A 24,144-nucleotide genomic window follows, 5' to 3' on the forward strand; every position below is an offset into this window, starting at 1 on the left:
TGCAAGGTCTTATCATCTAAAATTATATTTTAAACTCATGTTAAATCCCACCGTATGCATTGACTTTTCCCAGTTCTCCAAGTTTATAACAATATTGTCACTTTCCTGAACTACTGCAGGCTCTGTTTGTAAATAATCTTATGGTAGTCTCTAATTTATTGTGTATACGACTTTCCAACATAAATATGGGGTCCTCAGAGAGAAGTCTGACTGATTTCTACTCAATTCATTTTTCCTGCGACACCTCACATTGCTCTGAGTTAAATATGTATGTGTGGAAGGTCTTGCCAATAGTCTTGCATTTAATGCTCACAGTTTCTCCTGCATGTGTTTTATTAAGCTTTGCATAACAGCACAAGCAAATGTACTATTTACAGTTTCAGACCAGGCTAAACTCTCCTCAGTAGTCACATAACTAATAGTGCTAATTAGTAATGTGAAAAAACAGGACAGTATTTAACGAAATCACTTTTGTGGCACAGTGATTAAATTTAGATGAGTGGGTAGCTGCTAAATTATTCAGGTAAATGGTTCTAAATCTTGTGGAGAGGAGAAAAGTATAGGAGGTTGAGATAGAGAAAGGAGGTGAGAAGTTTATACAGGGACGTCTTCAAAAGTAAAAGTAAATTAAATTTTTTTGGGAAAAAAAGGAAACAAAAGCAAAAGGATCAGACAAAAGGGAAATTAGTGTGTGCAGAAATACACATGTATTATTTTCCTGTGTGTCCTCATACAAACACATGAGTGAAACGCAAGGAAATCTGTTTCTTCTTACGATTGACTCTTCTATGTGTAGTGGGATTTTCTGGCTCCATCTGAGCTAAATATTATGGCAAATAGCAGAACACAGTAGTTATTGCACATGATTGTGAGCTGGGTGGGCAGGAATTTCTCATTTTATAAATCATTTCAGCTTGCTGCTCTAATCCCATAGCACTGAGAGACTAAAGAAAGCTCAAGAGAGAAAAGCATGCTTTTCATTTTTGCTTCTTCTTCCACCCTTCCCAGTTTTGATAGTTCTTTAGTGTTAATGACTGATGTTTTTTTAAAAAAAGATATTTCAAAATATCTTTATTGCTCTGCTTTGGAAGCAAATTATGTTTTCCTATTTTATGTTCTTCCTTGCCAGGGAAATTTCGCATCAAAGCAAAGGAGTATTATGCTTCCTTCCTTTATTTCTGCTTATTTATAGCACAGTCTATATCAATGAAATAATGCTATATTATTTCCTTACTGATTGCTTAATGTTCATAGTTCAAATTTCCAGCCAAGGTCCTGAAGTGGTTTAGCCCTTATTTAAGATTTCTTGCTAAAGACATTCTATTACAGCTTTGCAAATAAATACCTCCCTGGCTTCAAGTCACTATAAAGGTAATTTAGTAATTTAAATAAACACTCTCTGCCAATCTGTTTCCTCCCTCCTAGGAGACTGGGGAAGCAATTTCCTTCATATTTCAGGTTTCTCCCCATTTCCCTTAAATGATCCTTCAACCTTCAACCAAGAGGTTACCTTAGGTAAGTCATCTGTAATATGTCTCCAGGGCAAACTTGAAATGGAACAAAATAAAACAAGTCCAAATATTTGCTTAACAGCTAGTGTCAGTGAGTATAGTTTTGTAATTTGCTTAACTACTTCAGTAAGAAATTTAAATTAATCTTGAGACTTTATAGTTATGATTAATCAATATCTAGACCTATTGTACCCTGTCTAAAGTGCTAGGAACTTCACTCAACCCCAACTTCACCTTCTCTGCCTGACTCTCACATGGTCTTAAAAAATGTTTCCCTTCAGTTCTTCCCCTATGCTAATCCCGCCTTCTCAGGTAGCATTCTAATCAGTTCCTCACGTTTGTTCCTGATCTCATATTTAGAAATAGTTAACTGAAATAATAATCAAATGTCAAGTGAAGAATCTTTAACCTTCTAATTTGCCATGGTAACAACTAAGATGAAAAAAATTGCAGCTGGATTCTGATAATAGGCACATAACTCTGTGTTAAGTGAGCTTTTGTTGATTTTAGTAAACAGGTTTCTGGTTGGATTTCCATAAATATTATGAGTATTGTTTGCTCTTAATTTCTTTTGAAACAGTGCAAGCCACACTAGACAGTTAACCACTGTGATTTGGTTTCAAATTGTCAGAGATTTGGTTTCAAATAAGTTTTAAAAAATTATATGAAAATGATTTTTACTATATTGGCTGAGTTTAGTGTGGTTCTTCCCATATATTGTGATTTTTTTTAAAAAGATGTGAAAATTGAAGCCATATAAGAGGTAATCCATAGTTCAGAACGAGGAGGTACAGGAAAGTTGAGTCAAATGGAGAGTTAAATTTCTGAAATACTTCCTTTTCCTCAGTGTAAATAGCATGTGTAAGCAGGGGCTTACATAATTAGAGGTAAAAATTCTTGATTTAATTAATACAATTCAAGAGAAAACTAAAAAAAAAAACCCAAAAAACTCAGGTGAACATAGGGCTGCTCATTTGGGGTTTCCTTTGCTACTTTCCTCAGCTCTGGTCAATTTGTATGTGCATATATTTGTGTATTTGTGTAAGTGCATCAGGGTGCATCCAGTGGGGTTAGGGAGAAGGTGAAATATGATAGGAAATCAAGCTACCAACTGTCCAATTTAAAAGCCAGAGAAAATGCTCTGCAGTTATTTTGAGACAACAATGCTCTACAAAATTTTTCAGTGCCTGGGAACTTTGACATTCTCTTTACTGAGGACTTTGGAGAAGGGAGGCACAGAATTGCTACATGTTCCTAGGTGATTTTGAGCCCTGTGATTTTGATCTTCTCCAGTCTCTGGCTCAGCTTCATGGAATAACAATGGAAGAAAATTATATATTGAAGTATTTTGCTTTGATGACATTATAATTAGACTGCAAGTTCTTTGAAATTAGTGGGGATTAATTCCTTCTAATAAGAGTGGTTGTAGTAGTACAGTTGTAATAGTGGTGATAGTTCTCATTGTGATTAATAGTAGTAGCTAACATTTAATGAGCACTTATTATGTGCCAAGAATCATGCAAAGAGCTTTAGATAAGTTATTTCTTTTTTGAATTTTTTTTTTATTTATTATTTTTTATTTTATTTTATTTTTTTTAAATAAATCTTTATTCAGATTATTACAATTATTTCTCCTTTTTTCCCCCATAGCTCCCCTCCACCCATTTCCCACCCCACCTTCTGCCCTTACCTCCCCTCCACTGTCCTCATCCATAGGTGTATGATTTTTGTCCAGTCTCTTTATGAACCCCCCCATACCCCTTTCCCCCTGAGAATTATCAGTCCACTCCCTTTCTATGCCCCTGATTCTATTGTATTCACCAGATTATTCTGTTCCTCAGGTTTTTAATTCACTTGATTTTTAGGTTCACTTGTTGATAGATATGTATTTGTTGTTCATAATTTTTATCTTTCCTTTTTTCTTACTGGTTTGGTGGTGATGAACTCCTTTAGCTTTTTCTTGTCTGTGAAACTCTTTATCTGCCCTTCAATTCTGAATGATAGCTTTGCTGGGTAGAGTAATCTTGGTTGTAGGTTCTTGCTATTCATCACTTTGAAAATTTCTTGCCACTCCCGTCTGGCCTGCATAGTTTCTGTTGAAAAGTCAGCTGACAGTTGTATGGGTGCTCCCTTGTAGGTAACTAACTGTTTTTCTCTTGCTGCTTTTAATATTCTCTCTTTGTCTTTTGCTCTTGGCATTTTAATTATGATGTGTCTTGGTGTAGTCCTCTTTGGATTCCTTTTGTTTGGGGTTCTTGGGCTTCCTGGACTTGTAAGTCTATTTCTTTCACCAGGTGGGGGAAGTTTTCGGTCATTATTTCTTCAAATAGGTTTTCAGTATTTTGCTCTCTCTCTTCTTCTGGCACCCCCATAATTCTGATGTTGGTACGCTTGAAGTTGTCCCAGAGTCTTCTTACATTATCTTCAACTTTTTGGATTTTTTTTTTTGCTTTTTGCTTTTTCGGTTGAGTGTTTTTTGCTTCTTTGTATTTCAATTCTTTGACTTGATTTTTGTGTTCCTCTTGTCTGTTTTTGGGTCTCTGTATAATATTTTTTATTTCAGTCAGTGTATGTTTAATTTCTAGTTGGTCCTTTTTCATCTCTTCGAGGGTCTTGTTATATTTATCGGCCTTTTCTAGGATATTCTTAAAAAGCCTTATAACCGTGGTTTTGAATTCTATATCCAGTCGTTTGTTTTCCTCCATTTCTTTCGTTTGTGATCTGATTCTTAGACGCCGCATTTTCACTGCTTCCCTTAGTTGGTAGATTTGTGTGCTAGGTTTCCAATTTGGCCCAGTGGGTCTGCCTCCCCAGTTAACCTGAGGTGGACACTCTTGGTGCACACCTTTGTGGACTGTGTGTACAGCCTTGTTGTAATTAAGTCTTTATTGTTGTTGGTATCACTGGGAAGAATTGACCTCCAGGCCAGTTGGCTGTAAGGATCAGCTGTGTCTATGCTGGGAGAAGTCCGGTGCTGGAGACAGCCTTATAGGATTAGACTTGCCAAATTGCAATAGCCTCTGTGCTCAGCTTGGATGAGGTGGAGTCTCAGTCTTGGCTTCCCATCAGCCTTGCCCTTGCTAGCACGTGTGTGCCTTCAGTCCTCTGCCTTCCCGGCTCCCGATTCTCCGCCCGAGAGTCCAGACTCCCCCCACAAGAGCGTGGGTCTCCGGGGGCTCGCCTGGGACTGGGGTTCACTGCAGTCAGAACTGGGGCTCACTTCAGTCAGTGCCGTCAGGAGCCTCTGACTCCCTTCTGCTAGGGAAAGCCTGTGGCAGCCTCCGCAGCCTTTGTGCGCACTGGCGCGAGCGGACTTTCAGTCTTCCGCCTTCCCCGGCTCCCGAGTCTCCGCCCGAGAGTCCAGACTCCCCCCACAAGAGCGTGGGTCCCCGGGGGCTCGCCTGGAACTGGGGTTCACTGCAGTCAGAACTGGGGCTCACTTCAGTCAGAACTGGGGTTTTGTGCCGTCAGGAGCCTCTCACTCCCTTCCGCTAGGGAAAGCCTGTGGCAGCCTCCGCAGCCTTTGTGCGCACTGGCGCGAGCGGACTTTCCCCAGGGGCTCGCCCGGAATAGGTGTTCAGTGCAGTCAGAACTGGGGTTCAATGCGGTCGGGGGCTCCCTTCCCCCTTCCGCCAGAGAAAGCCAGCCAGGCACTCCGCCGCCCTTCCTCTCTGCGCGCACAAAGACCCTTTGCCGTACCTCCAATTCTCTGTGAGCTTTTCTCCTTCCTTCTAGTTGTAGAATTTTCACTCAGTCAGCTTTCCTGCGGTTCTGGATGGTGTCCGTTCTGTCTTTTAGTTGTAGTTTTGAAATTGTTGTGCGAGGCAGCAGTTTAGGTGTTTACCTATGCCGCCATCTTGGTTTCTCTCCTCTTTTTTGAATTTTTAAAAATATTTTTAATTGATTTTAGAGAGAGAGAAGGGAGAGAGGTAGAGAGATAGAAACATCGCTGAGAGAAACATCAATTGACTGCCTCCTGCAGGTCCCCTACAGGGATCAAGCTCACAACCAGGGCGTGTGCCCTGACTGGGAATTGAACTGGTGACCTCTTGGTTCATGGGTCAATGTTCAATCACTGAACCACACGAGCTGAGCAGAAGCTATTTCATTTCAACTCTATAAGAAAAGTTGTTTTATTCCCTTTTTTCACACATTAGGAAACAGAGAGTTGGTAGTTATAGTCATGGAAGTTGTACTTACAGTGGTAGTAGTAGTTGTGGTAACTAAGTTTTTTTTCTCTCCATGCAGGTCAAGTATTATTTAATCCTTAAAAATACCATGAGCTAGGCATCACCTTTTCATCTATTTCTGTATGCTGGGGATTATAAACTATATTATTTATTTATTATTTATTTGTCATTTTGGAAAAATAACACTACATTAAATTCATTTATCATTTATAGAACTTGTTCAAAATTTAGAATTATTCAAATTTAAAATTACTTGTGTGCCTTTAAGCTGAGGAATAAAGTACTGTTAATGCCACTTTACAAGAAATAAAAACTAAGCCTTAGTGATAATAAAAACATGCACAAATTCACACACACTGACTTAGTAGCAAAGCTGGGGATACAAGCCCAGGTCTGCCTGGTATGAAATCTGCAGACATGGAGATTTGGTGAAGAATTGTCAGAGAGATGGTCTACTATTGACATTGTCTCTTTCTAATGCAAATCATCATCCAAAAATTTAAGAAACAAGGTCAGAGGCTCTGTCACCTCAATTTAAAAATTGTAAATCAAATGGATATCCAAAATTAAATGGACAGTGAATTGTAGGCTGCCTTGGTGACCAATCATTGCAGAATCTGAACACAAATTCTCTTGGCAGAGAGATTAGCTGAATCATTGACCTAACGCTCTAATTCCCCTTGCCTGTAAAAGTCAACAATTAACTGGATGTCTTGGCCCTTTGCCTAACTGGGCAATGGTCTTTCTAGGACATGATACCCATATTGTGAGAGTTATTTCTTTTCAAACATGTAATGCTACAGACAAAGACAGCTTGAGACGCTAAATAATAGTGTTTGGGTGTAGTTTTAGTCATGCCTTACCACTTTGTTACATGACCCAGTTCCCTGGATAACATTTTCTCAGGCAGTTATTTCCTGTGCACTTCCTGAGGTTTCCACAACTAGCGATTTTTAAAGAGAATGGTAGTTAAAATAATAGAGCTTTTAAGGAATCTGAAGTGATTAGGATTGTGGCCAATAGGCGTATTTCCTGCTATCTGTAAGCATATAGAAGGTAGAATTCTTTCCTAATTATTGCAAAAACAAACATCCTTCTTCCCCCCTTCCCCCCCACCCCAGCAGATTGATAAGAGAGAAACTGAGCAGAACATAGTGTCCCAGGAACAACTGGATGCCTTTGTGCTATAAGAGAAACAGGAAACCAACCAAAAAAAAAACCAATCTTAATTTCCTCATGCAGATTGAAAGAATCAGGAGAAACATATTTAGATATGTTATGCAATCAAAGGTTTACTATAACATAAGAGGCCTGCATGTGATCAAAACTTCTGGACATTCTCTTACAAAGATATTTGGAACCAGTATTATTTATTTTCCTGTAGATCTCGAGTGGAAAAGTGTAGGTCTTTAGACAAGAGCTGGTTTATAATGAAGAACAGTTCTGCACATACAAAAGATAAAACTGTTCTACACTTCAAATTAACAGAGCTTATGTTTTATGCCTGAAAGGACAATGAGATTTTATCAAAGTGAACATGAAAACATTTGCAGTATCTTTATGTTCTTGGGAATGTTCAAGATGGCAACCTCTCCTTTCTCAGCAACTTCAACCTTTCTTACCTATAAAAAATGCCATCATTCTTAATAAAAATTAGATCCAGTTCATCAAGATTATTATCACTATGCTGCTCTGATCTGTCTCCTGATCCATGCCCCCTCTTTAGAATCTCTTTCTGATTACCTCGGCTACCCCTGAGCCAGGTCCATGGGATTTTTAAAAAATTAATATGTATTTTTATTGATTTCAGAGAGGAAGGGAGTGGGAGAGAGACTCAATGATGAGAGAATCATCTATTGATCAGTTGTTTCCTGCATGCCTCCCACTGGGGCTCAAGCCCGCAACCTGAGTATGTGCCCTGACCAAGAATTGAACCATGACCTCCTGGGTCATAGGTCAATGCTCAACCACTGAGCCACGCTGGCCGGGCAGGTCCATGGGACTTTGATGGTGCATCGTTAAGCATGGTGCAGAGACGGTGGACTGAGAGAAGGTTTGGATATGCATAAAGAATGTCAGCAACGTAATCAGTCTTATGAAATGTAAAAGCTCTAGGTAGAATCCCAGAGATAAAAGTCATACCTGGTATAGTGGAGATTTTGTTTTCTGGACACCCAGCACCTGTGCTCTTTTCTTTTGGTGATTACATATCCCAATTACCCCCTGAGGAACCACTGTAGTTCCTCTCTCAGCACAAGTGGTTTGGGGAAGACTAACACCAGCTCAGAGTCTGGAGCTGGAATACATGATGCTGGCTTATACCAATCTCTTGTTTGTTATGTGTATTTTTCCAGTGATTGGCACAGTGTCTGGCATGCATTATGCATTCAAGATTACTCTGCTGATTTTAGGTAGAGGGGAAGATGCATATTCTGTTCCAATAAGATTCTTGTGAAGAAAAATAGAGAGCAAAAGCAACATGAGCTTATTTAAGAATAGTTAGAAGAAGTAGCATAGTAAGTTACCTTTATCTGTGCAATCGTGAGTCCTGCTTATCCTACACGGAGGCAGAGAAGCAACGCTACTAGTATATTTGTTTCTGTCTTCATATCGCTGAGTCTAATCTTTCCTCTGCTTAACTTGTTACCATTAGGCCATCCCTGGCCCTGAACCATCTCTTACTTCCCTTTGCTAAGAGCAGCATGTTCCTAGCCTCTGTTAGTATCTGGAGCCACAGTGCTTCTCACAGGTCAGTTTTTCTGGGGCATATTTAGGAAAATGCTGCTCCAAATTATCTATGAACAGATAAAAATGTGATCAGTCACAACAAATATTTCAATGTTGTTAGTCTTGTAAAGCCAATAAAAGTCTTCCATGGATCTTAAATTGACTTCTGGAAAAATTAATTCCCCGAGTGTGGAAATCCTTTCTCTGTACAGTGTTTAACTAGAAAAAATAATATACAGATCAAGTTAATGGTGTATTGAATGTTTTCTAGTTCTATGCTTATTAATTTTAGGACTTAAAATAAATGTGGCTGCCATTCCCACCTTAATATGTTAATGCTTAACACTAGAACAAATAAACCAAAAAACAAGTTGATAAATAATAAAGTATATTGGTGATCTTTAGTTATTCATGGGACTGATCACAGAAATTTTTAAAAAATTAATTGAACAAAAAGGAAAAATACCTTGTAATTTTTGTTTATCTATTATAAACAACTTTTATAATAGACTAGAGGCCTGGGGCATGAAAATTCATGCACTGGAGGGGGGGTGTCCCTCAGCCCGGCCTGCCCCCTCTCACAGACTGGGAGCCCTTAGGGGTGGGAGGCGACCCAGTGATCAGGGGAAGGGGATGCCCCATCACACTTCTGCTGTTGCCACTGCCGGCAGCACAAGCCTTGGCCTGCCCTGGTTACCTGAGCCTCGGGGGGCCCTGGGCGGCTGGGCAGCCACCATCCCAGGCTTGCTAGTACCTCAGGCTGGCCCTGGGCAGCTGGGGGGCTGAGGGGACTGGGGGACTCTGGAGGCAGGTGCCCCGGTGGGGCTGAGTGAACTGGGTGCCACCATCTTGTGGCTATGGGCGCTGACATCTTTGAGGGCAGGGCAGTCAATTAGCATATTCCTTCCTTATTGGCTGTGGGTGCTTCCATCTTTGTGATGGTGTGAGGGTCAATTAGCATATTTCCTCTTTATTAGATAGGATAAGCTACTTCGATAAGTTACTGATAGAACCATTTAGTTTATTGATTTGTAACAGGTAAGAAATAATATAAAAATGTGAATGTCCTATTTTGAAAGGAAGTTGTATAAATAAACAAGAAATATTATATTTTATCTCATTTCACTGAAAGTAGTACTTGATACAAGGTGAGAGCCACAAAATGGCAGGAAGTAGATTATTAATTCTATCATTGTCTAAAATTCTCAAGTTCTTTGCAGGTGAGTCAAAAACTGTAAGAATTTAAAATCACATCACTAAATAGACTAATTGTTCATATGCATTCAATAATTACCAACACAAATTAGTTTGTAATTTGGGTTTCAACCTTTACTCCAATGAGGTAGGTTTTGATAAACCATTGGTCATAGAGTACTGATCCTAAGTTTTTTTTCTAAGTTTCCAATATTTATGTGTCTTCTTCATCTCTATTTTATGTTGAAAATTTCCCAGCAATTTCATAATAGTAATTTATAAAAATAATTATACTTTTGATGATATTTTTAGCACAAGGGATCATCTACTCATTTTAGGAACACCCCTTCTTTGTAATCTTAATCTGCCCAGGTTCTAGAAAAATCTATCCTGATTAGAGAATATATTACATCCTACTCTCAATAAGATTGATACAGGTTAATAAAAAGAAGCTCCAGGTGTAACAATAAAACACCAATAAAGTTTGTAGCCCATAAATTAACTTACAGTACTTGAGGAAATTTCTTTTCTCTGGGTCCTTTACGCTGTGGCTTCCTCAGTCATTCTCATATTACATATTTGTTTTCTTTGTGTTCTCATTCATGTTCACTGAATTATCGCAGGTCATATCCTGGCACACAACATTCTGTCTTAGAACAAAAGGGTCCTCCTTTATCTCTTGCTTTCTTGAGCAATCAAAGATATACCTCTAGAGCTTATTGAAAATCACGTGTCTAATAAAGAAGCTCCTGTCTCTCGTACTTGACCTTCAGAATTCCCCTCCACTTATTTCAATTCATATGTGTAACTAGAAATCTAGAATAGCCGTTCCTGGCCCAAGAATGCTAGAGAAAAGACTGGTGCTTTTTCTAAGAAGCTTACCTGGAGCCTTGTAAGGATTAAATTGAAAACTTTGGGTATTTATATCATTATGGCAGTGACAGCAGATAAATGAGTCATTACTTGGCTTATATCTTACTAGAGGCCTGGTGCATGAATTCGTGCACGGGTGGGGTCCCTTGGTGCCCAAGCCTACGGGGATCAGGCCAAAACCCATCCCTGCAGTCCAACACCACATGCCACTCCTGCCTGCCACTCCCACTCATCCCAGCCCCACTGCACCTACTGTGAGCTCAAGCCCAGTCAGTCCCAATTGGGAGAGGCTCAAGCAGCCACAGTGGTGCTCACCAGCCATGAGCCCTGTGTCTGGCACCCACCTGAGGTGGGTGGGGGAGGCTGGAATGTGATCAGCCCTCAGGGCGTGGTGGGACACCCTTGTCACCTGGGATCTGGATCCGTCCTGCTGACATTCACACCGGTTGTCAGGAGCCACCTGGCGGCTGCTTTTATATCATTTCTTCCTTGTGGAGCATCTAGGGAGGAGAAGCGTCCACGGTGCCCAAGCCGGACTTCCAGGAGGCCGGTGGCGCTGTCAGGATCATGCCAACGGTGCTGGTCTGTCGGTGCCTGGCCCGTTCTCCGGAGATTGGACCTGCAGGACCCCTAGGGAGTGAGTGGCTGCCTCCCTGCTGGTGGGCCGCAGGGACAGGTCGGTCAACTGAGCGGTGCTCTTGCTGTGGGAGTGCACTGACCACTAGGGGAAGCTCCTGCGTTGAGCGTCTGCCTCCTGGTGGTCAGTGCATGTCATAGCGACCGGTTGTTCCAGTCGTTCCGGCATTCCACTCTCTTAGGCTTTTATATATATAGATATATAGATTTGCAGCAGGCCTAAGGGGCATGCTTTGAGAGTCTATTCAGGTGGAACATATCAAAAAACATTATGCTGCTCTGCCTTATAAAATAATAATAAATTCCTTCAGTTAACAAAACCCATTAGGAGAGTCTGATATTCTTCAACAATATTGTGAGATAGGGCTGTGGTGACTGAACAAATTTAATCAAAAAGAGGAAGCTGTTTTGGGGGAGGGATCTATATTCTTTTTGGGCTAGATACACAGAAAACCCTAACATTTGTTAATGCTAATCACCTAACATATATCATCATATTTGATCCTTTCATAGATGCTCCGTGATATCTTATCTCTGTGATTTATTATTGTTTCCATTTTGAAGACATAAAAAATGAGGCTTAGAGAAGTGGGTGGCTTTCCCCAAGTCTAAAATTAGAAAGAAACTGAACAAGAATAGAAAAATCCAAGTCTTATGTGTGATTATGATTTAGATTAGTAAGAGATTAATAAATTATATTTATAATCATCTTTCCTATGTTTCTATATCTTGTATAGTTATAAATCTTTATAAATTATATAGTGACTTTTCAAAGCCAACTATTTTTCAGAAATAAATAAGTTAGTTCTTATACAACTTAAAAATAAAGTAGATCATGCCTTAGCTTGTTTGCTTTGGTGGATAGTGTGTCAGACTGCAGACTGAAGGGTCCTGGGTTCAATTCTGGTCAAAGGCATGTACCTCAGTTGCAAGCTAGATCCCCATGCCCTGTGAGAGGAAACCAATTGATGTGTCTCTCTCACATCAATGTTTCTCTCTCCCTCCCTTCCACTTTCTCTAAAAATCAATGGAAAAATATACTCGAGTAAGGATTAACAAAAACAAACAAACAAAAAGTAAGTCATAATTAATATTATTTTTAAATTATTTGCTCCCTCTATTGGTGACTTTTTGAAGTGATATAAGTTCAATTAAAGTTGGTGTAACTTCCTAACATACACCAAACTCTTAAAATAGAACTAATATTCAGTTTATTAAAAATATATTTTGCAAATTAGTGTACTGTTACCTCACTTCTGTGTTCCCATTGTTAGAGAAATTCTTTAAAGTAGTTTTTTTGTTAATTTTATAGGAAAAGCATATTTCTTCTGAAGATAGTTAGTTAAACATTGTTTATTTAATATCAAAATTAACATTAGTCTTCTTAATATGTGTATATGTGTTTGTATAAAATTTCTTAACAGCTGAGATTTGAGTCAGGTAGACATTTCTAATTCTGCATAATGAGTTTGAGATTCAAAAGATACTTAAATAAGTGTTCAAATAAATGACATAGGCTCATAAATGTTTAAAGATATATATATATATATATATATATATATATATATATATATCTTTAATATATATCTTTAAATGTTTAAAGATATATATAAATGTTTAAAGACATATATAAATGTTTAAAGATATATATATATCAAGGAAGAGAATAGAGAATTCAAATGGATGCTTATTTAAAAAAGGACATAAATAGTATCTGGAAATATGGCTGAGCTGGAAACTTTAGGACTTATCCACATTAACAGCTTATGTAATATCCTTTTGTATATAAGGGACACAGAAGAGACATCATAATGCCAGAACAAATGTATGTATCTTCTCAACTGAATGGACTTCTCAATGGTCATGGTACACTACCCAAGAATGTTTTATAGGTTTACTCTGTATGTGGTGTGTGTGTGTGTGTGTGTGTGTGTGTGTGTGTGTGTGTGTGTGTGTTGGTGGGAGAAAGAGGAAGGATAAATGAAGATAACTGTTGCATGTTGCATTCTTATTTGGTTTTCTTCTCTAATGGCTGTAGATGTTTAAGAGTTGTGACATATGCCATATTTTTGGTTTATAAAGACCTCTAGTAGAATGAATTAGTATGTAAATATTGATAACCTGTGGGCAACTCGATGCCTCAGAAACCTTACAGAAGTTTCTTTCCTGTGGCTGCTTTTGCTCACAATATAGGAATAGCATGTGTCTTTGTTTTGTACTGAATATTCATCAGTTATATCATGAAGGCATTTTGTGAATGCAACCCTATTTCAAGCCTATGTAAGCACATAAATACTAGTTTTATGCCTTTCCCTTTATTGTGGCATATTTTAATAGTATTATAAGTGGATAAAATATTCTTTACCCTTATATTTTGTAAGAATCCTATATAATAAAAGCCTAATATGCAAATCGACCGAACGGCAGTTGACCAGTTGCTATGATGTGCACTGACCACCAGAGGGCGGACGCTCAATGCAGGAGCTGCCCCCTGGTGGTCAGTGCGCTTCCCAGAGGGAGCGCCGCTCAGCCAGAAGCCAGGCTCACAGCTGGCAAGTGCAGTAGCGGTGGCAGGAGCGTCTCCCACCTCCGTGGCAGTGCTAAGGAGCAGCAAGCCAAGCAGTAAGGAGCAGCTAGCAGGGGGCTGGTAAAGAGCTAGATGTCCCAGACTGTGAGAGGGATGTCCAACTGCCGGCTTAGGCCCACTCCCCATGGGGAATGGACCTAAACTGGCAGGCAGACATCCCCCGAGGGGTCCCAGACTGCGACAGGGCACAGGTTGGACTGAGGGATGACCCTCCCCTGCACGAATTTCATGCACCAGGCCTCTAGTTTTTCATAAAAATTATAGAGATGTTTGACCCTTGTAGAGTTTGCTTTTAGTTGTGATAGACAGCCGTGGGCAAACTACGGCCCGCGGGCCGGATCCGGCTGTTCTATCCGGTTCTCTTGCTCTCCCCTCCGCTCCTTTACTTTGAATTTATATTAGATCACACAAACACTCCATCCATGCTTTTGTTCCGGCCCTCCGGTCCAGTTTAAGAACCCATTGTGGCCCTCGAGTCAAAAAGTTTGCCCACCCGTGGACTAGCCTATAACAGACCAACCCTCTGCTTGAGAACAACTAGAAATCCAAAAAAAAAATTAACAAAAAACATTAGGGAATTACCAAAACAATGCACATTTCAGAGGACAATCATGTAGATAGGAGAGCTAAAGTATTACATTCTTTTCTCCTTTTCCATTTGTTTTCATTAATAGTAGAAAGAGTTCTAGTTTAGCACCCTTGTGCCTAAGGGCTGAATTATGGGAATGCGCTACAACTGCGACTTTCACCAAGAGTTTTTATTTTTTTCTTAGAAAATTACAATTCTATAGTTATTTTCAACTGTATTATTTTGGGAGCTATTTTAGATTTTAGAGATTAGCATAGAATATAATTCTTCGAAGTAAATCATAATAAATATTACAGTCACAACAAAGTAGAAAATACAAATGGTTACTATGCATAATACAAAAAGTAGCTTTTCTTGATTCTTAAAAGCTTACATTTGAGTTAGGTAGACATGGATTTGAATCCTGGCTGGCTATCCACTTTCTGGCCATTTTACTTTTGGTAAATTAATTACGGTAATTATATAGGTTTTATGATGTTTAAATTGTCTTATGTGTATAAAATGCTCAGACCAGTGATTGACACACTGTGCTACTCAATTATTATTAGAGGACAATGTCAACTTCATTAGTAAATTAAATAAATTTGAATAAAAAATAACCATGATCTACAATATTTCACTAGGCAGATTAGTAAAGACTTATTTGTAAATGATAATGCTACCCATGGTGATCAGATAGGTAGCCACATTTATGAGACATGTGACTCTTCTAAAAAGCAACATAACACTGAAAAATATTGTGCCCTTGGTCTAATAATTATACTTGTGATCTACGTTAGAAGAGTAAAACCAAAGGCAGCCAAGAATTTATTAAAAAGAATGTTCACAACATTATTTATATTATAGAAAAATTGGAAACAGACTAAATGTCTAATGAGAAGAATCTATATATGTAAAAAACCAGCAACTGGAACACTGGGATGACCAGAATGACCAGTCGCTATGACACCCACTGCAGCGGGCCAACTGGCCTGATCGGGGGTGGGGCATGCCAGCCAACCTCCTGCAGCCCCTCCCCCCAGCAAGTCCCGTGCCCAATCGACCCCCATTGGGGCGGGCTGGCCAGACCCCACCCATGCATAAATTCATGCACCAGGCTTCTAGTGTTTAATAAATATAAGTATTACTGTAAAATGAGATAGTATACAGACATAACAATATTTGTGAAGATACTTTTAATGTGGTAATAAGAAGTTTATTAGATTACTAGAGGCCTAATGCATGAAGATTCATGCAAGAATGGGCCTTCCTTCCCCTGGATGCCAGCACTGCCTTGGCTCTGGCTGGACCCGCCTTTTCGCTCTGGCCTGGAGCCACCTTTCTGCCTTCCCATGCTGCCCAGAGGCCCAGAGTGGCTGGGGCAGTGTGGAACACCTGTGTCATCGCCATGGCAATGACGCAAGCGTCCTGCCCCACCCCCGGGCACTCAGCACCTGTGTATGCAAATTAACCCACCATCTTTGTTGGGTTGATTTGCATACCCACTCCTGATTGGCTGGTGGGCATTGTGAAGGTACCATCAATTTGCATCTTAATCTTTATTAGTGTAGATACCCTTTGCTTATGTGGCCTGGGTGGGTTTAACATGTAACCCACATCTAAGTCTATAGGAGTAAAATGTTCCCTTATCTTAGTAATAGTCTTGGGGAAGTGTCTGATGTAAGCAGGTATGATTAGAGTGTACTTTTGCGCTGAACAAAATTTTTCTCTCAGAGCTTTGGAAAAGAGACTCTCTTTGGACACCGTGGTGAGAGGGTGTAAAGTCTGGAACTGATACTGATGAATTTGGTGAGAGAAGTTAGCATGAGGACAAAACCACCAAAAAGAGCAAATCTGAGGGAAGTGCAGGTAAATGGAACCAGGCAGAGCCAGCTGAACCTCTGGTTTGTGCTTGAATCCACTTCTTCCTCTCGACTTTTCAGTTCTAGAGCCAATAATTTCTTGGATTTGTTTCAGCCAGTTTAAGTTGGATTTACTGACTCTTGAAACATAATAAATTCTAAATGATATACGTATGCTATAATACTAAATGGGTAAAGAGGATGAATCAAAATTGCAATACGCAATATGTTCCCTATCATGGAATATACATGTTTATGGAAAAGATGTAAAAATATCTCTAGTTGGTGATCAAGTATTATTTATTCTTTTAGATTTTATATGCATTTTTCAAGCTTTTATAATGGGCACATATTAGCTTCATTAAACATCAAACTGTTTATTTTTTTCAAGTCCTATCATGCGAGGCCTGTTGGGCAAGTCATTTACAATAAACTCTGTTTCCTTACTTCTGTAGCAGCATAATCTGTACATAGATAATCAAATAATTCAACTCTGATCACAAAACAAAACACATTTAAAATGATTATTCTGGGAACTAATTTCCTCTTTTCTTTTTTCCACTTTAATACTCTGTGTATACCTATTTATATGATTTGAGGGACATGAATGTCCCTTTTAATTGTGCACCCAGCTGTAGTTGGGCCCATCAGCCCACATATCCCAGCCAGCCCAGTTCTGCAAGTCTTCACTGTAAGCCCCATTCCTGGTCCTGAGTCAAAGTTAATATTTGGAGTAGTTTTTCAATATGTATATTCAAAGGTTGTATTGTAACTAATTAACTGTTAAATATTCTGATATATTGTTTAGGCCTTTTTCACACAGAGAAACTAAATCTACAATTCTAAATGCAGAAACAAAACCCAAACACCCACTCCTATTTACGTGTTAGATTTTCAAACAATAGCAGTGATCATCTTTGTTAAATTCTTATTTGTCTGTGTCTGATAGGAGTCGTTTTCATGCCTGTATATTTTCCCTTTGCCATTAAAAGATTTTTTTTTAAATAATTTTTTATTTAAAAATAGCTTTAAAGAAAGATGTTCGGTTGACTAGAAAAGCATATTACCAAAGGGCAGGAAAGAAAGACTAAAAGCAGCCCACAGAAGTGGCATAGCCCCTGAGACTGCAGGGAGTGTGTGAAGAGTGATTTAAGTCCCCTTTCTCAGTGTGAGATAACAGGATGGAAAATGTGAATGGACTGGCAGTACCCTGCTCAGGCACACATCCAAGGGGGTCCTATGCCTTCGAAAGTCTAGGTCAAGCTCCCAAGCACGGAAACCACAGGGAGTTAATGATAATTGAGATCATATGTTTCTTATCAAAGCTTCCTCAAGAAAAGCAGCTTAAGGGAAAATTCATAAATATGTGTCTTGACCACAGTCTACCAATCCCCTTCCGCATTGGAGCCTTCAGCTAATTTGTTGACTTAATTACCCAAGGCACAGGAAGGTTACACAGAGTGATAATCTGATTTTCTCTGATTGCTGATCACTGCAAAAAGTGGCCCATAGGATACAAAATAAAGCTAGAACCTTAGGCGATGTAAAATGCAGAGGTGAGGCAATTATCCAGATAATCCAGGCAAAGTTGACTGTTTACAGTAATCAAATTATCTGGATAAGTACTCAACCTACACTGTCTACCAGAACAGTGGCTTTAATCATATCATTTGGTCTGGTTATTCCTTATATCTAAATTTAGTGTGAACTACTTATATTTAATACTCAAAATCATAAGGAAAACACTATTATAAGATTCTATAAAAAACATCATCCTCCATTAGAGAAATAACAAGCAACACTTTGAGTGAAGAATGAGTTCTTATCTTTAAGTAATTAGACACCATGAGACCACAAAAAGAAAGTAGATGGAAAAATATAAATTTACTGTGGATGGATCTAATATGAAGGCCTGTATAAAAAATGAGGTAAGGAAACGGAGGCTGTATGGTAAATGAGAGTTTATCTCACACTGTCTTCATTAGAAATCTATATCCTGATGATTTCTGATTGTTAAGATGCACTAAAAAGAAAATATATTTAAATAGAAGGAAGACTCTGTTAACTCATTTTTTTGGTTTATTTTAGAAATTGTAGAAAATATGAAAAATTATAAAGAAGAAAACCCAAAGCACCACTCTTAATGTTATTGTGTATGTTTTCCCACACTTTGTAATAATATATGGTGCTATTTGAGGCTCTAGATCAAACCAGGCATGATTTTTTAATTATGAAGGCCAACAGTAATGTTGGAATTATACTGTACATACTGTTTTGGAACATGCCTTTCTCATTAGATAACATTTTGGGTGTCTTTCTATGTCAGTGACTATGTGGATACAGAATCATTTTTAATTCTCTTACATGAAAACAACATAAATCCAACCTCTATTTTTGGACTCAGTTGTTTCCAATTTTCTTATAAACCATTCAGTGTTGTATATCCTTACAAGTGCATCTTCATATATTTTTTTCTTAGATTAAATTTCTCAAAAGAGAATTTCTGGCTCAAAATAAATGCACATTTTTTATGGCCTTTGATATGCATTGGTCAACTGAATAACATACATTTTTATGACTTTTCAAAGGCACGAGCTTGGTATAACTGCCTTATACCAAGAGTGGTTCCATATAACATGTTATTCCTAAACAACACCTTTACTTAAAATTATTTTTTATTTTGCAACTTGATAGGATAAAAAGTCAAATTTTTGCTATTTTTCTTTGTATTTTTTAAAAAATAAATATTATTTTATGGTTATTTTCCATTTATATTTTTATTTTGTTAATTGCCTATTCACATCATTACATATTTTTTCTTTTGGGATATTTTTAAACTTATTTCTTATATACTAGTATCAGACCTCATTATCATAGTAAGAATATCAAACCTCTAACACTATTTTGCAAATAATTTTTCATTTGCCTTATATTTTAATTATATGTTTTCAGTGTAGAAGCTTCCCAAATTCATGTGATCAGTTTTTATGAACTTTTTTTTATTGTATCTGCCTTTGATCTTTTGCTTAAAAAGTGTTTCATTTCCAGAATAATAACTATAATTTATTCTAGCCCATTTTTTTCATTATTTTAAATTTTAAATATTTAGCCCTAGCCAGTTTTGCTCAGTGGATAGAGCATTGGCCTACAGACCAAAGGGATCCAGGTTTGATTCTGGTCAAGGGCATGTACCTTGGTAGCAGGCTCCTACCCGGCCTGGACCCTGGTCAGGGATCATGCAGGAGGCAACCAACCGATGTGTTTCTCTCACATTGATGTTTCTCTCTCTTTCTCTCTCTTTTCCACTCTCCCTAAAAATCAATGGAAAAATATCCTCTGGTGAGGATTAATAAAAAAACAAATAAAAAAATTAAATATGTAATCCACTAGGAAAAAATTATCATCAAGAAAATAAATGTATAGTTAGTGTATTTTGACTATATTTTTATAGGAGAATCACTCGTGGGAGTGAGGTTCTTGTGATATCTTTAAAAAATTAATTTTCTAAGATTCGCATGGGAGAATGAGGTGTAGTAAAAGGCTTTATTTGCATGGAGTTACACTCCTGTGGTTGCAAAGTCCCATGCCCCTTAAATCAGTCCTGAAAGAGGTGCATCTGGGGCTCCAGTAGAGCAGAAGCAAGGCCAGTGTCCAGGGCTTCCATTCCATGCTGCAGCTGGGTCCTGCAGAGCACCAGTTCATTAAAGTCCATTAGTCCATTGTGTGAGTCCCACAGGCCGTGAGCCACATGGCACAGGGAAGTGTGCCCCCTGCAACAGGAGTCACAGGAGCACAGGCAAGCAGGAGAGGCAAGAGCCAAGAGCAAACAGAGTGAAAAAAACAAACAAACAAGAGAGTGTGCTCCTTTGTTCAGAAGTTTAAATATTCAGGTCTCGTGCCCTTTCATGGGCCGCTCTTATTGTGGCCCATTGACCCACTCCAGGTGTGACTGACAGACAGGTAGGCACCTTCCCACAACATTCAGACCTCACTGGGCATGTGTCTGTTGTCCAGTTCCTTCCCCCATCAATTCGCAGGGAACAGACTTGTAGTGTTATATTAGCAAAGCTGTATAAATGGCATGCCTATTTTATCTAGTCTTCCCTTTACTCCTTTCCTGTTAAATAATAATAACCAGGTTATTACAATGGTATCAGTATCAGTTGTGATTTTCCTATCTTGGTTCTTCAAAAATTTATCATTTGATACATATAAGGTACCCCCAGGCACACAGGTCTCTATGAAGTGACATTGAAACTGCCTTGGGGACCTCAGGGTTTTTTGCTTAAGGAATGAAATTCCGAACACCTAGAATAAAATAAGACCATAAAAAAGTTCAGAGAACAAACATCAAATTGTGTGGAAAGAAATGGGAATAACATTTTTATTAATATGATATGTTAGAAGACAATGAAACAAAGTGTTCTTAATTCTGAGATCAAATAATTTCAACCTGGATTTTTTACTCAAACTAACATTCATTCAAGCATAAGCACAGAACAAATACTTTTTTTTTTTACATACACAGAGAAACTTAGTAACATATTTCATGGACATCTTCTTGGGACATTATATGAAATGTTTCAGTGAAATGAGAGCAAAAAGTTGCAATTCAGCCCTACCTGGTTGCTCAGTGGATAGAGCATCAGCCTGTAGATTGAAGGGTCCATGGTTTGATTCTGGTCAAGGGCACATGCCCAGGTTGTGGGCTCAATCCCCAGTAGGGGACATGCAGGAAACAGCCAATCAATGATTTTCTCTCACCATGGATATTTCTATCTCTCCCTCTCCCTTCTTCTCTGAAATAATAATAATAAAAAAAAAAGGTTGCAATTCATTTTGATCCACCAAAGAGGCAAAAGTTTCATCCTGGGAAAGCAATAAGATCAGTATAACAACTGAGCATCAGGACAAGGGCAACCAATTCACTGGAGAAGAGGGAGGTAGGGTTGGGAGGATTCTTCTGTAAGGAAAAAAGGTACACAAAGGACTAATATAATAAATGATAGGATAGAGAATTGGAAGCAGAAATAGTTTACAATAAAGGTGAGTACTGCAAGAAATTAAATAAAGGATATTAGAAACTTTAGACTAAATTATTGTTTTGACAAAAAAATAAACTCAAATGAGGTATAATTTTAAGTAATTGGTGAGGTATAAGTAAGAAAGGTTTATTTAACACTAATGCTAGGAACAATCTCCTTTGATTTGCTCAATGTTTGTGGCAAAGGACCTATAAATATGCAAATGTAATGCTAGCACATTACTTGGCCCAACTTATATTATTTACATAGTCATAGTAATGTAAATCCTACAATTGATCTCCAATCTTTAGAGCCAATTTAAGATACAAACTGACCATGCAGACAAAGTAAAGGGCTAATGGGACTTCATAGAGAAGTTGGACAAAGGAATGGCAATGCTATCATATCTGTAGCAGATAACTCCTCTGAATTATAACTGAGAAAATGATTGCCCAGAATTAAGATTTTCCTAGAATGTGATTATCACTTCCCCTTACCTCTTTTCCAGCTGCCAGAAACATGAACTTATAATCAAGTTAAATAAAGGGGAAAAAAAGGTTGGAAAGGTAAAGTGTCTTATAGGTTATCAACAATGAATCGCAAAGGTAAAAGAAAAATACATGGTATTATGACACAAAATCTCCACTAAGTATATAAATCTGAATATTCTATTACATCCTCTACTCCAAAAATAATTTAGCATTCTAAAACATTGACTTACCATGTTAATTAACCTTTGAATAACTTAAGGCACTTACTAAAGAGATTCCTTTATTACTAGACAGTGGTTTACAGATTGAGACATTCATGCTATTGGAAATTACTTTATGATAAGATCTTTAAAAAATATTTTAAAAAGCAAATTATATTTCCAGGATTCTCAGGTAAAAAATTTCTATTGTGATTTTGATTATAATTAAAAACTAACATACACATCCAAGATAATCTTAAAAGAAGAACAAATTTGGAGGATTTACACTTCTCAATTTCAAAAGGTACTTAAAACTACAGTAATTAAGACGGTGTGGCGCCAGGAAAAGGGTAGATATGCAGATCAATGGATTAGAATTGAGAGAAATAAACCCATATCTATTCAATTAATTTACAAAAAGGGAGCCATAGCCATTTTGTGGGGTAAGAATAGTCTTTTCATCAAATGGTGCTAAGATAACCGGATATCCACATGTGAAAGAGTTGAATTCTTACCTCATACCACATTAAAAAAAAATTAAGGAATAAAGACCTTAATGTTAGAACTAAAGCTATAAAACTCTTAGAAGAATTCATAAGGGTAAATCTTTGGAACCAAGTATTAGGCAGTGGTTTCTTATAATAAACACCAAAAGTACAAGCAACTAAAGAAAAAATAGATAAACTGGCTAACACTCTCAATAAAGTGAAAAGACAACCTACAGAATGGGAGAAAATATTTGCAAATCATGTGTATGCTAGTGGCTTAGTATCTAGTCTACATAAAGAACTCTTGCCACTCAACAATGAAGATAAATAACCCAATTTAAAATGGGCAAAGAACTTTAATAGACTTTTTTTTTTTCAAAAAAGATATGCAAATAGTCAACAAGCACATAAAAAAATTCAGTGTCATTTGTCATTAGGGAAATACAGATCGAAATAATGAGATACCACTTTACATCTATTAGGATGACTATAACCAGAATTGTAGAAATCACAAGTGCCATATGTATGCTTAGTGTGCTTTTGGTTGTTGATGTGGTAAAATTGGAATCCTCTTAGATTACTGGTGGGAATATAAAATAGTGCAGCCTCTTTGAAAAACAGTCTAGCAGTTCCTCAAAAAGTAAAACAGAAAGTTACCATATGACTCATCAATCTCACTCCTAGATATACTACCCAAGAGAACCAAAAACATATGTTCAGACAAAAATTTGTGTATGAATGCTCATGGAAGCATTATTCAAAATAGCCAAAAAGAAGAATCAACCCAAATGTTCATTAAGTGATGAGTGGATACACAAAATGCAACCTATCCATACACTGGAATATTTTGTAGCCATAAAAAGAATGAAGTACGGATACATTCTATAACGGATAAGTCTTAAATGCTAGGTGAAAGAAGCCAATCACAAAAGGCCACATATTAAATGATTTCATTTATATGAAATGCCCAGGTTAGGCAAATGCATAGAGACAGAAAATAGAAAAGAGATTACCATGGGCTACAATGGGGAGTGACTGCTATGGATATGGAGTTTCATGTTGAGGTGATGAAAATGTTGTGGTATTAGATAGTGGTAAAGGCTAAACAGCTTTATTTATGTACTAAAAACTGCTGAATTTTATATAATTTAAGAAGGTGAATTTTGTGCAATGTGAATTATATCTAAAACAAACACACTAAACACACAGGTATTAGGAAAGAATTGGTGGCATCTATTACTTGGTGGTCATTTTATTCTTCCAACCATCTTGAAGAAATAATTATAGGAGATTCAGGTAAATAACACTACATTTTACATTAAATTTTATTCAATTTAATCTCATTTTCTTTTTGTGTGTGATTTTTTTTCCTGTAACCATACCATTTATCTTTTCTTTCAAAACTATAGCATCTTTTTCTTTCTATAGTTGAATGTAATTTGAGAATTAAAAAAAAAAAAATCACATTAGCTTTAACTGCCAGTGGTGTAGACCTGCTGGCACCATAGACAAAAGGGGAGGATTCTGACACTGAGGGAAGATGCTGTTATGTTGCTGGTCACAGAGAGCCAAAAGTAAGCCCTATTATTAAGCTAGTAGTACCAGATTCACCTTGTGATTAATCACGCAAGCAGAGGCAAAAATTCAGGATGGGTTGCACCTTGTGTGGGGGTCAGAGAGCTTTCCCAGAGCTTGTGCAGGGCTTCAGGCTTGTAATTTTTCCCTTCTACAATAATCTTTCTTCTAACATGCAGTTTAAAAAATGAAGTTTGGATGATGCTTCTCTTTGGAAG

Source organism: Plecotus auritus (genome assembly GCF_963455305.1).
Source record: "Plecotus auritus genome assembly, chromosome: 9".
Taxonomy (NCBI): Eukaryota; Metazoa; Chordata; class Mammalia; order Chiroptera; family Vespertilionidae; genus Plecotus; species Plecotus auritus.